Source organism: Mus caroli, unplaced genomic scaffold (assembly GCF_978045245.1).
Source record: "Mus caroli unplaced genomic scaffold, Mus_caroli_1 scaffold_14, whole genome shotgun sequence".
In the NCBI taxonomy this organism is placed as follows: domain Eukaryota; kingdom Metazoa; phylum Chordata; class Mammalia; order Rodentia; family Muridae; genus Mus; species Mus caroli.
In genome coordinates, this window is record NW_028227269.1 from 4,762,788 (window position 1) to 4,774,959 (window position 12,172).

The following is a 12,172-nucleotide window of genomic DNA, read 5'->3' on the forward strand; positions in this document are numbered from 1 at the left end:
AAAGAGTGTAAGAGCTGGGGATAGGGAAGAATGCTGCACACATGCTGCCTTCCAGACATGAGATGGTGTTGCTGTTAAGACCATACAGCAATTGTGGTTACTGGCACAAGCCCTGCACTGAAGCAAGCTAGACAAAATTCTGCCATAGATGGAAGTTCATCTCCAGGCTCCATCCTTTACTGAGGATCTATTGGCAGCTATTTGCTAGGGTGGAGACATAGAACCTTTCTTTGGTAGGAGTGTGTGACCATTGGTAGTTCCTACACTGAAGGGCATGGCCCCTCACTGTACACATGTAGGAACAGCACTAAGTGGACATAGTGGGTTATGCCCCTGAAAAAAACAAACAAAACAAAACAAAACAAAACACCCAGGAATTTAGGAAGAGGCATATTGCAGGGATAAGGGGGACTTCTGATGGAAAGATGGGGGTTAGGTATGATCATATTTCATTATATACATATATGAAATCCCCCAAAGGATAGCTAATTTTAAAAAGCAGTACCATTTGTTTTTCTTATTTATTCTCCTGGATGTTGTTCTGTAACAATTTGTATAAATGCTCAATTTTGAATATGTGACAATTTTAACCTACATGTAAAATTCCACAGGTATAAAATTGTACACTGTTTTTATTAATAACATTTAATGCTATTAATAAAAATATTTTTTAAAAATATAAGAAGAAAAGTTGTTCTGAAATTAGTACCACCAACACTCACAGGAGGCTAAATTTCTAAACAGACAAACAGTGGGACAGACTGTACCCGTTCTCAAACGTGGACTGAGCCAAGCGTCTCTATCCTTACTCTGTATCCTCAGTTCCCCTTTCCTCCACAGGCACCTCTACTATGGCCTAGATCCCCTTAATTGATCTGATCTCAGCCTGTAGTCCCCATGCTTTTCTCAGTCCACAGCTACCATCCATGCTTGTCCATCTACTATTAAAATTAGGCAAATGAGTACTATGGAAGACCCAATCTAAAACCTATTTTTCCTATCCATATTATGTTCCAGCATCCATCCCTGAGATATCAATGTCTATTACCCCCCGCATGACTATAAATCTTCTCTTACCTGCTAATCTATTCACACTTGAAGTTCAAGAGCCTGGTGGCAATGAAACTCAATGTTTAATTCTGTCAGTCTTACTGATGTAAGCCTTTACCTTCTAGAAACCAGGACCTAATTATCTAAAACTACCAAGAACTTGGTTGTAAAAACAGAAAGCACAACCCCCCAAGTATTTTATAGGGTTTGATGAAATCCACCAATCCTTTTAACAAATGTTGGTTTCCAGACCCATGTATCTACTTACCTGGATGCTGCTCACAAGAATTACTGTGGTCTTACTTCATTAACATAGTTTTGAACATTTTTCTTCTGATCACTAAGCACTGATGCCCAGTCTTTATCATATGGGGAATTTGATCACCTTATCATTATTAGTTTGTGAAATACTTCATCTGTTAGCCTTTATCTTCAGAGTGAGCTACTGATGAGTTCTGGGAGATGTTGATATTTTCTCTGGTACAATTCTTATTGCTTTGAGAAGGATATCATCTTCTGGGTCTACCCACAAAGCATAGCCAGTTAGGGAGTTTTCCAAATTACATGGTGCTTCATATTCTAACATGCTTCTCTTTATGAGCCTTCTTATTCCTCAGATGGGGTAGAAATTCATATGTCTGGCATCATAATATAAGTCATAGCTTTTTCCACGTTTCTTAGAGCCACCCTAGGATGTTAAATCAAGTCCTAGAGACCTTGCAGGATTGTTTAGTATTAATCACAATGAGTCTTCTGACCACCTTCATAAGTTCTTCATGTTTAGCATCTTTCCTTATGTGTGTTATTCTTCTGATCTTTAAGGGCCTATATTCCTCATAAATGTTGACATGATTTCTATAATCTCTGGAAGGTGTATTATTACTTTTGATTGCCTACATGATTAGAATCAATGATGACTGGGGCATTAGTGTCCTCTTGGTATGAGTGTGAGGACATTTCTAAGGACAATTTACTGAGGGTGGGAATAACCCTGCACTGAATATGTGATTCACCATTCCATAGACTAAGGTTCTATAATAAAGAAAAAGGGGTTGACTAGACTAGTATGTCAGAGAAGTACTTGCACTTTCGTTTCTGTGCCCCATAATCTTCTGAGCTGTGTAGAGTTCTATCATCAGGCTCACAGCATTATCAGTTCTGCCATGTCTTCCTTACCATCAGTGGATACTACTTTTTCAAACCATTAGCCAAATGAATAAATCCTTCTTCCAAGAATATCTTTTATATCAGGTATTTGCTCTCTGCAAGAAGGTCTAGAGATCTAATAAAGCGTGGCTAGTACCTCTCTGTCCAATTTATCAAAATACTGTATGAAAACATTAGATGAAATGAGCCTCCAGGGAAGAAGCTGGTAACCTCAGACAGGAGGTCTTTTTCAGCTGAGGTGATACTGAGAGAGATCACAGTTGGAGAGCTGCAGCCATCAGTACTCCCAGCATTCCAGAGCAGTAGAGGAGAGATCATTCAACTCACACCTGAGAGAAGGCGCACATCCACAGCTTTTCTATGGGAAAAAAAATCTGCAATTAAACTATTAAAGCAGAAAATGAGTTTAGAATTTTTCCTCATGTTAAGTTGAAAAATCTGAGGCTGGGAAGCCAGATAGATTTCTTCCTATCTCACTGGTGGTTCATCCTTGAGTCTAGAAGCTAGACTGAGCCCTGAAGCAAGATCTTCTCTTTATAGCTTTTGCCCTTAGTTTGCCCTTATTTAATCCAAAGAGGTTAAGACATCATACATAGATAATGAAATGAAGACTCCAGTAACCCTAGTGCCATATAGTGAATTCCTGATACTCTGGGCAAGAAAAGATTAACTCACCCATTCCCCAGTTGTACTCACACTACAGCCAAGTCTGACAGTCCAGCCTGATATGCCTAATGTCAATGGCTGGCATTCAAGGTGCTGCCTCTTTGTTCATGATAGAAAATGAGGGCATCATCCTGAGTGAGGTAACCCAATCACAAAGGAACTCACACAATATGTACTCACTGATAAGTGGATATTAGCCAAGAAACTTAGAATACCCAAGATACAAGATAAAATTTGCTAAATGCATGAAACTCAAGAAGAACGAAGACCAAAGTGTGGACACTTTGCCCCTTCTTAGAATTGGGAACAAAACACCCATGGAAGGAGTTACAGAGACAAGGTTTGGAGCTGAGACGAAAGGATGGACCATCTAGAGACTGCCATATCCGGGGATCCATACCATAATCAGCCTCCAAACGCTGACACCATTGCATACACTAGCAAGATTTTGCTGAAAGGACCCAGATACAGCTGTCTCTTGTGAGACTATGCCAGGGCCTAGCAAACACAGAAGTGGATGCTCACAGTCAGCTATTGGATGGATCACAGGGCCCCCAATGGAGGAGCTGGAGAAAGTACCCAAGGAGCTAAAGGGATCTGCAATCCTATAGGTGGAACAACAATATGAACTAACCAGTACACACCCCCCCCCGAGCTCATGTCTCTAGCTGCATATGAATCAGAAGATGGCCTAATTGGCCATCAGTGGAAAGAGAGGCCCATTGGTCGTGCAAACTTTATATGCCTCCGTACAGGGGAACGACAGGACCAAGAAGTGGGAATGGGTGGGTGGGGGAGTGGGTGGGGGAGCATGTGGAGGACTTTTGGGATAGCATTGGAAATGTAAAGGAAATAAATACCTAATAAAAGAAAAAATGAAAAAAGAAAATCTTTCCCTTACATACATTCTATAAGATCACCACTAACTAAGACTTCCATACCAACAAAAATAACAAAAAGCCTACATACTCATGGAAACTGAGTAACTCTCTACTCAATAATAACTTAGTCAGGGAAGAAATAAATAAATTAAAGACTTTCTGGAATTTAATGGAAATCAGACCATAGCGTACCCAAACATATGAGGCACAATGAAAACAGTGCTAAGAGGAAATCTCATAGCACTTAGTGACTTCATAAAGAAATTGGAGAGATCCTACTCTAGCAATTTCGCAGCATACCTGAAAGCTCTAGAAGAAAAAGAAACAAGCACACAGAGGAGCAGACAGCAGGAAATGATCAAATCAGGGCAGAAATCAAACAATTAGAAACAAAGATAACAGTACAAATAAACAACAAAACCAAGAGTATTGTTTTGTTTTGTTTTGTCTTGTTTTTGAGAAAATCAACAAGATAGATAAGCCCTTAGTCAAACTAACTAAAGGGCAGAGAGACAGTATCAAAATCAAAAGGGAGAGATAACAACAGAAACTGAGGAAATTCAAAAAATTATCATATCTTACTACAAAAGCCTATACTCAACCAAAGTGGAAAATCTAGATGAAATGGATGATTTTCCAGATAGATACAATGTACCAAAGTTAAATCAAGATTAGGTAAACTACATAACCAGTCCCATAACGCCTAAGAAAATACAAGAAGTCATTAAATGTCTCCCAACCATCTGGGCAGTGGTGGTGCCTGCTTTTAATCCCAGCATTTGGGAGGCAAGAGGCAGATAGATTGCTGAGTTTGAGGTCAGCCTGGTCTGCAGAGTGAGTTCCAGGACAGCCAGGGCTACACCTTGTCTCAAAAACCAAAAGAAAAAAAAAAGAGTCTCCCAACCAAAAAATACCCAAGGACAAATAATTTTAGTGGAGAGTCCTACCAAACCTTCAAAGAAGACCTAATACTAATATTCTTCAAGGTATTACACAAAATAGAAACAGAATGAACACTACCTAGTTCATTCTATGAAGCCACAGTTATTCTGACACCTAAACCACACAAAGACACAACAAAGAAAAAGAACTTCAGACAAATTTTGTTTATGATAATCCATGCAAAAATACTCAAGAAAATTCTCACAAACTGAATCCAAGAAAACATCAAAGAAATCATTTGCCACAATTAAGTAGCCTTCGTCCCAGGGTTGCAAGGATGGATCAATATATGGAAATTCATCAAAGTAATCTACTAAATAAACAAACTCAAAGAAAAAAATCACATTTTCATCTCATTAGATGATGAAAAAAAGCCTTGGACAAAATACAACACCCCTTCATGTTAAAATTCTTGTAGAAATCATGAATTCAAGGCACATTCTGAGACATAATAAAATACAACATATAGCAGACCAACAGCCAACATCAAATAAAATGGAGAGTAACTTGAAGCAATAGCACTAAAATCAGTGACAAGACAAAACTGCCCCCTCTCTCAATATTTATTCAATATAGTACTCGAAGTTCTACTAGAGCAATTAGAGAACAAAAGGAGGTCAAAGGGATATAAAATGCAAAAGAAGAAATCAGAATATCACTATTTGCAGGATGATATGATAAGAGACCCCCAAAAATTCTACCAGAGAACTCTAACAGCTGATAAACAACTTCAGCAAAGTGGCTGGATATAAAATTAACTCAAACAAATCAGTAGTCTTCCTTTATACAAAAGATAAATGGGATGAGAAAGAAATGATGAAAACAATACACTTCACAAAAGTCACAAATAATATAAAATACCTTAGTGTAACTCTAACCAAGCACGTGCCAAGAACCAATCTGTATAACAAGGACTTCAAGTTTCTGAAGAAAGAAATCAAAGACGACACCAGAAGATGGAAAGATCTCCCATGCTCATGGATAGGTAGAATTAAATGTTAAGAATGATCATCTTACCAAAAGCAATCTACAGATTCAATGTAATCCACATTAAAATATCAACTCTATACTTCACAGACATGGAAAGAGCAATTCTCAATTTCATACGGACAAACAAACAAAACCCAGGATAGGGTAAACAATTTTTAACATGAAGGAACTTCTAGGGGATCACCATCACTCAAGCTGTACTACCGAGCAATAGTGATAAAAACTCCATGGAATTGGTACAGAGACAGACAAATCAATCAATGGAATAGAATCAATCTAGAAATAAAACTACACACCTATGGAAACTGGATCTCTGACAAAGAAGCCAAGCCATAGAGTGGAAAAAAGAAAGCAACTTCAACAAATGGTGCTGGTCTAACTGACAGTATTCATGTAGAAGAATGCAAATTGATGATATTTATCACCTTGTAAAAGTTCTAGTCCAAGTGGATCAAGGAACTCTACATAAAAAAAACAAAAACAAAAAACCCAACCATGGAAGGAGTTACACAGACAAAGTTTGGAGCTGTGATGAAAGGATGGACCATCTAGAGACTGCCATATCCAGGGATCCATCCCATAATCAGCTTCCAAACACTGACACCATTGCATACACTAGCAAGATTTTGCTGAAAGGACCCTGATATAGCTGTCTCTTGTGAGACTATGCCGGGGCCTAGCAAACACAGAAGTGGATGCTCACAGTCAGCTATTGGATGGATCAAAGGGCTCCCAATGGAGAAGCTAGAGAAAGTACCCAAGGAGTTAAAGGGATATGCAACCCTATAGGGGGAACAACATGATGAACTAACCAGTACCCCGAAGCTCTTGTCTCTAGCTGCATATGTATCGAAAGATGGCCTAGTCGGCCATCACTGGAAAGAGAGGCCCATTGGACTTGCAAACTTTATATGCCCCAATACAGGGGAATGCCAGGGCCAAAAGAATGGGAATGGGTGGGTAGGGAAGGAGGGGGGGTATGGGGGACTTTTGGAATAGCATTGGAAATGTAATTGAGGAAAATACGTAATAAAAAAATATTAAAAATTAAAAAAAAAAAAACCAGATACACTGAACTCAATAGAAGAGATAGCCTCAAATGCATTGGCACCTAAGAAAATTTCCTGAACAGAACACCAATAGTTCGGGCTCTAAAATTAGCGAGTGATAAATGGGACTTCATCAAACTGAAAAGTTTCTATAAGGCAAAGGTTACTGTCAATAAGATAAAATGGCAACATATAGACTGGGAAAAGATCTTCACCACCCCCACATCTGATATAGGGCTAATATCAAGGATATACAAAGAACTCAAGATGTTAGACTCCAGAAAAACAAATAACCCAATTTTAAAATGGGGTATAGAGATAAACAAAGAATTCTCAACTAAGGAATCACAAATGGATGAGAAGTACTTAAAGAAATGTTCAGGGAGGAAAGGGGTCTGAGCGGAGAGGGAGCACCTAGCCTGAGCATCAGCAGCAGACATCCTGGTTCTGGGACCCCGCCGAGTGTATTCTGCACAGGTGAGAGTACGGAATACAGAAGCTAAAAGCTTCTGGGACGGGGGGAGCCACAGAGCTTCTAAGGCAGCCCCCTTTTCGGGCCCCAGACAGCTGGCCACTTTTCTGGCCAATGGTTAGGGATCCGACCAGCCCAGGAACGCTTTGCATGTGCATCGGCAGCAGACATCTTGGTTCCAGGACCCCGCTGCATGTATTCTGCACAGGCCCCTGACATCCGGCCACCTTCCAGCCAGTGGAAAGGGGTCTGAGCAGAGAGGGAGCGCTTTGCCTGAGCATCAGCAACAGACATCTTGGTTCCTGGACCCCACAGAGTGTATTCTGCACAGGCCACAGACATCTATCTGGCCACCTACCAGACAGAGGAAAAGGGTCTGAGCAGAGAGGGAACACTTTGCCTGAGCATTGGCAACAGACATCTTGGTTCCGGAACCCCGCCCAGTGTATTCTGCACAGCCCCAGAGATTACCAGATGGCGAAAGGCAAACGCAAGAATCCAACTAACAGAACTCAAGACCACTCACCATCATCAGAACGCAGCACTCCCACCCCACCTAGTCCTGGGCACCCCAACACAACCGAAAAGATAGACCCGGATTTTAAAAGCATATCTCATGATGATGGTAGAGGACATCAAGAAGGACTTTAATAACTCACTTAAAGAAATACAGGAGAACATTGCTAAAGAGTTACAAGTCCTTAAAGAAAAACAGGAAAACACAACCAAACAGGTAGAAGTCCTCAAAGAAAAACAGGAAAACACATCCAAACAGGTGATGGAAATGAACAAAACTATACTAGACCTAAAAAGGGAAGTAGACACAATAAAGAAAACCCAAAGTGAGGCAACACTGGAGATAGAAACCCTAGGAAAGAAATCTGGAACCATAGATGCAAGCATCAGCAACAGAATACAAGAGATGGAAGAGAGAATCTCAGGTGCAGAAGATTCCATAGAGAACTTTGGCACAACAATCAAAGAAAATAAAAAACGCAAAAGGATCCTAACTCAAAACATCCAGGAAATACAGGACACAATGAGAAGACCAAACCTACGGATAATAGGAGTTGATGAGAAGGAAGATTTTCAACTTAAAGGGCCAGCAAATATCTTCAACAAAATTGTAGAAGAAAACTTCCCAAACATAAGGAAAGAGATGCCCATGATCATACAAGAAGCCTACAGAACTCCGAATAGACTGGACCAGAAAAGAAATTCCTCCCAACACATAATAATCAGAACAACAAATACACTAAATAACGATAGAATATTAAAAGCAGCAAGGGAGAAAGGTCAAGTAACATATAAAGGCAGGCCTATCAGAATTACACCAGCCTTTTCACCAGAGACTAGGAAAGCCATAAGAGCCTGGACAGATGTTCTACAGACACTAAGAGAACACAAATGCCAGCCCAGGCTACTATACCTGGCCAAACTCTCAATTACCATAGATGGAGAAACCAAAGTATTCCACGACAAAACCAAATTCACACATTATCTTTCCACAAATCCAGCCCTTCAAAGGATAATAACAGAAAAAAACCAATACAAGGAAGGAAATCACGACCTAGAAAAAGCAAGAAAGTAATCCCTCAACAAACCAAAAAGAAGACAGCCACAAGAACAGAATGCCAACTCTAACAACAAAAATAAAAGGAAGCAACAATTACTTTTCCTTAATATCTCTTAATATCAATGGACTCAATTCCCCAATAAAAAGAAATAGACTAACAGACTGGCTACACAAACAGGACCCAACATTCTGCTGCTTACAGGAAACCCATCTCAGGGAAAAAGACAGACACTACCTCAGAGTAAAAGGCTGGAAAACAATTTTCCAAGCAAATGGTATGAAGAAACAAGCTGGAGTAGCCATTCTAATATCGAATAAAATCGACTTCCAACCCAAAGTTATCAAAAAAGACAAGGAGGGCCACTTAATACTCATCAAAGGTAAAATCCTCCAAGAGGAACTCTCAATTCAGAATATCTATGCTCCAAATGCAAGGGCAGCCACATTTATTAAAGACACTTTAGTAAAGCTCAAAGCACACATTGCACCTCACACAATAATAGTGGGCAACTTCAACACACCACTTTCATCAATGGGCAGATCATGGAAACAGAAACTAAACAGGGACACAGTGAAACTAACAGAAGTTATGAGACAAATGGACTTAACAGATATCTACAGAACATTTTATCCTAAAACAAAAGGATACACCTTCTTTTCAGCACCTCACGGGACCTTCTCCAAAATTGACCATATAATTGGTCACAAAACAGGCCTCAACAGATACAAAAATATTTAAATTGTCCCATGCATCCTATCAGACCACCATGGACTAAGAATGATCTTCAATAACAACATAAATAATGGAAAGCCAACATTCGCATGGAAACTGAACAACACTCTTCTCAATGATACCTTGGTCAAGGAAGGAATAAAGAAAGAAATTAAAGACTTTTTAGAGTTTAATGAAAATGAAGCCACAACATACCCAAACCTATGGGACACAATGAAAGCATTTCTAAGAGGGAAACTCATAGCTCTGAATGCCTACAAAAAGAAACTGGAGAAAGCACACACTAGCAGCTTGACAATACATCTAAAAGCTCTAGAAAAAAAAAGAAGAAAATGCACCCAAGAGGAGTAGATGGCAGGAAATAATCAAACTCAGGGGTGAAATCAACCAAGTGGAAACAAGAAGAACTATTCAAAGAATTAACCAAACGCGGAGTTGGTTCTTTGAGAAAATCAACAAGATAGCTAAACCCTTAGCTAGACTCACTAGAGGGCACAGGGACAACATCCTAATTAACAAAATCAGAAATGAAAAGGGAGACATAACAACAGTTCCTTCTTCAGGAACTGAAGACACCATCAGATCCTTCTACAAAAGGCTATACTCAACAAAACTAGAAAACCTGGATGAAATGGACAAATTTCTAGACAGATAACAGGTACCAAAGTTAAATCAGGATCAAGATAATGATCTAAAAAGTCCCATATCCCCTAAAGAAATAGAAGCAGTCATAAATAGTCTCCCAGTCAAAAAAACCCCAGGACCAGATGGGTTTAGTGCAGAGTTCTATCAGACCTTCAAAGAAGATCTAATTCCAGTTCTGTGCAAACTATTCCACAAAATAGAAGTAGAAGGAACTCTACCCAACTCATTCTATGAAGCCACAGTTACTCTGATACCTAAAACACAGAAAGATCCAACAAAGATAGAGAACTTCAGACCAATTTCCCTTATGAATATAGATGCAAAAATCCTCAATCAAATTCTTGTTAACCGAATCCAAAACACATTAAAGCAATCATCCATCCTGACCAAGTAGGTTTCATGTCAGGGATGCAGGGATGGTTTAATATACGGAAGTCGATCAAAGTAATCCATTATATAAACAAACTCAAAGACAAAAACCGCGTGATCATCTCGTTAGATGCGGAGAAAGCATTCGACAAGATCCAACACCCATTCATGATAAAAGTCTTGGAAAGATCAGGAATTCAAGTCCCATACCTAACCATGATAAAAGCAATCTACAGCAAACCAGTAGCCAACATCAAAGTAAATGGTGAGAACCTTGAAGCAATCCCTCTAAAATCAGGGACTAGACAAGGCTGTCCAATTTCTCCATACCTATTCAACATTGTACTTGAAGTCCTAGCCAGAGCAATTCAACAACAAAAGGAGATCAAGGGGATACAAATTGGAAAAGATGAAGTCAAAATATCACTTTTTGCAGATGATATGATAGTATATATAAGTGACCCTAAAAATTCCACCAAAGAACTCCGAAACCTGATAAACAGCTTCAGTGAAGTAGCTGGATATAAAATTAACTCAAACAAGTCAATGGCCTTTCTCTACACAAAGAATAAACAGGCTGAGAAAGAAATTAGGGAAACAACACCCTTCTCAATAGTCACAAATGATATAAAATATCTTGGCGTGAATCTAAGCAAGTGAAAGATCTGTATGATAAAAACTTCAAGTCTCTGAAGAAAGAAATTAAAGAAGATCTCAGAAGATGGAAAGATCTCCCATGCTCATGGATTGGCAGGATCAACATTGTAAAGATGGCTATCTTGCCAAAATCAATCTATAGATTCAACGCAATCCCCATCAAAATTCCAACTCAATTCTTCAACGATTTAGAAAGAGCAATTTGCAAATTCATCTGGAATAACAAAAAAACTAGGATAGCAAAAACTCTTCTCAAGGATAAAAGAACCTCTGGTGGAATCACCATGCCTGACCTAAAGCTTTACTACAGAGCAATTGTGATAAGAACTGCATGGTACTGGTACAGTGAGAGACAAGTAGACCAATGGAATAGAATTGAAGACCCAGAAATGAACCCACACACCTATGGTCACTTGATCTTCGACAAGGGAGCTAAAACCATCCAGTGGAAGAAAGACAGCATTTTCAACAAATGGTGCTGGCACAACTGGTTGTTATCATGTAGAAGATTGCGAATTGATCCATTCCTATCTCCTTGTACTAAGGTCAAATCTAAGTGGATCAAGGAACTTCACATAAAACCAGAGACACTGAAACTTATAGAGGAGAAAGTGGGGAAAAGCCTTGAAGATATGGGCACAGGGGAAAAATTCCTGAACAGAACAGCAATGGCTTGCACGGTAAGATCAAGAATTGATAAATGGGACCTCATGAAACTGCAAAGCTTCTGCAAGGCAAAAGACACCGTCAATAAGACAAAAAGACCACCAACAGATTGGAAAAGGATCTTTACCTATCCTAAATCAGATAGGGGACAAATATCCAATATATATAAGGAACTCAAGAAGGTGGACTCCAGAAAATCAAATAACCCCATTAAAAAATGGGGCTCAGAACTGAACAAAGAATTCTCACCTGAGGAATACGGAATGACTGAGAAGCACCTGAAAAAATGTTCAACATCCTTAATAATTA

At 39.3% G+C, this 12,172-nt stretch overlaps 1 protein-coding gene across 9 annotated transcripts in view; it reads right to left on the bottom strand.

The window, feature by feature from the left end:
- The window catches only part of Tdrd15 (tudor domain containing 15), a 369,751-nt gene that overhangs the window by 31,005 nt on the left and 326,574 nt on the right, over positions 1-12,172 (bottom strand). For all 9 annotated transcript variants that reach the window (XR_015045178.1, XR_015045179.1, XR_015045168.1 and 6 more), the window contains one exon: positions 1,319-2,575. The gene's annotated coding sequence lies outside the window, so the exon portion shown is untranslated. The remainder of the gene's footprint in view (positions 1-1,318; positions 2,576-12,172) is intronic.